The sequence below is a fragment of the Carlito syrichta genome, unplaced genomic scaffold, assembly GCF_000164805.1.
Source record: "Carlito syrichta isolate Samal-C Ts95f unplaced genomic scaffold, Tarsius_syrichta-2.0.1 Scaffold313344, whole genome shotgun sequence".
NCBI classification, from domain to species: domain Eukaryota; kingdom Metazoa; phylum Chordata; class Mammalia; order Primates; family Tarsiidae; genus Carlito; species Carlito syrichta.
In genome coordinates, this window is record NW_007257440.1 from 477,442 (window position 1) to 479,715 (window position 2,274).

The following is a 2,274-nucleotide window of genomic DNA, read 5'->3' on the forward strand; positions in this document are numbered from 1 at the left end:
CAAGCAGAAGCCAGTGACTCAGGGAGCATCACAGGGCATCCGTGGGGGTGTCCAGCTCTAAAATGCCTTCTTGGACCTTGGGAGCTGGGCTGGGCCAACCTGGAGCTGGCGGCCCAGAGTTGATGAGGTCCACAGACAGCTCTGCAGAGACGCTGCCAAGGGGCTCAGGCACCTTCCCCGCGGGGCAGTTGGGCAGGGCTGTGCCCTCGGCTGCCTCCTTGTGGGTGAGGGTGGCCAGATGTGGGCCCAGGCCTCAGAGGAGCTGAACCCACCTGTGCTCGGAGCAAGGGTCTCGGCCCCTGTGGACCTGCTGGTTTGGGCCGTGGACTTCTCTAGTCTGCTCAGTCACTTCTAAAACAGGAAGAGGAGTGGGCAGGGCTGGTGACTTTTGTCACCCCCACAGCCCCAGACTCCGGTCTCCCTGTCGGCTTTCTCATTCCTGGATTTGTCTGTGGGTCTTTGGGAATCTCTAGCTTTATCAAGTCAATTTATGTCTCACTGAAACTCACTAAATACTAGTCTACTCTAATTTAGTTGTCAGTGCATTTTTTTAACTTGCCATGATTTGAAATTCTTTTCTTTTTTTTTTCAGAGGAAGGGGTCACTGTACTTGGCAGAAGGTGGGGGCAAGGCTGAGGCCACATAGGCCAGTCTGGGGGACCCCCAAATTTTGTGCAGGGTGGGGGACCGGAGCAGTCCATCCATCATGGTTAGTCTTGTTAATTTGGTGATCCGTGAGGTCAGCGGGGAGGAGTATGGCTAGGAGCTGAGGGCACGGGCAGGGGACCCCAACATCCATGGTTTCACACCACTGTGCCGCTCGGGGAGTTGCCTCGTTGGGAGGAGATGCCCACCTTGCCCGGCCGGGGCCAGGTGCACATGAGGCCCTCTTGGCAGGCGGGGATGATGCAGTCCTCCAGGAAGAGGAGGACCGTGAGCCGCTCCTGGGCGATCTTGCACACAAGGGGCTCCAGCAGCGGCACCTCGTGGATGCGCGGGCCCAGCGCGGGACTCAGCAGCTTGGCAGGGTCCAGGCGGCTGCGGGGGGTGCGGCCGCTGGGCTTGTCCCCACTGCCGCCGCCCCGGCTGATGTTGCCCAGGCTGTGGCAGCGCTTGTGCTCCTTCTCAGCCCCGCGGTCCCGCCGCTCCTGCAGCGTGAGTGTGGCAAAGCGGCGATGCCGAATGGAGTACCAGGCTCTGCCGCCACGACTGGGCCACCCGCCTTGCTGCCGCCCGCCGGGAGAGGGAGGCGGTTGGAGCGGGGAGTGAGCGCGGCAGGGAGCCGGGGCCCCACTCGCCACCCCTGGAGCTGCTGGCAGCTGGCGGTGTGGTGCGGGGTGTGCCCGGGAGAGTGCGGGTGCGGGCCAGGGGAGGGTGCGGGTCAAGCACGTCTTCGCTGAGGTCCCACGGGCAGAACTGCGTGTCCTGGCCCGCCGAGCCGAAGCGGTAGGTGATGCAGCCGGCCTTGGGCAGTGGGGAGAGTGGGACACCCCCCGTCGAGCCTGCACCCGAGGCCTCAGGCGCCTCCTCGTCTTCACCACTCCGCTCCCCGTCGCCACTGGCTGCTGGCTCACCTCCTCTGCCCGCGTAGTGTCGGGGTCGAAGGCCACCGCGTTGACCCAGGACTTGTGGCCATGGCCGCGGTCCACCACACGGCCCTCAGCGAAGGACCACACGGTGACCAGGTCATCTTCACCCCCCGTCAGCACGTAGTGGCCATCGGGGCTCCAGCATACACAGAGCAGGCCCCGAAGTAGCGCTTCCTGAGCCCGCGCAGGCGCAGGCAGCCCTCCTGGCTGACGCGGGCCGGGTGCCGTCCGTCCGTCCGCCAGTCTGTCGGGCGAGAAGGCGAACTCGTGGAGGGGCCCCTCCCCCACTGCCCACCTGGCCAGCGGGGTGCGGGGCGCCTTGCTCTTGGCAGCAGAGACGGAGAAGCCCTCGCCCTGCTTCAGCAGGCTGTACGGGGGTGGGGCCGAGGCGCAGGGGGTGGCTGACGTTGCACAGGTGCAGGTGGCCGCGGGCGCGCGACGCCAGGAACAGGCTTTCCGACTCAGGCAGCCACTTAAGATACGTCACCTTGGCCTTGTCGATCGGCTCCCCACCGAATAGCGTGCTGGTGTCCTTCTGGACGAGACCCAGTTGTTGCACCCGGCCAGCTGGTCTCCGTGGCAGCAGGGAGCCGGCTGAAGTCGTGCCAGGTGGGCTGGGTGCCCTTGTGGATGCGCTTGCCCATCGGCGGGTTGGGGCCAGTGGACCGTTGGCTCCCGCGGCGGC

The 2,274-nt window shown here is 65.3% G+C and overlaps 1 pseudogene; it reads right to left on the reverse strand.

The window, feature by feature from the left end:
• Positions 1-28: 28 nt before the first annotated feature.
• On the reverse strand, positions 29-2,272 carry LOC103272867 (annotated as a pseudogene).
• Positions 2,273-2,274: the final 2 nt, after the last annotated feature.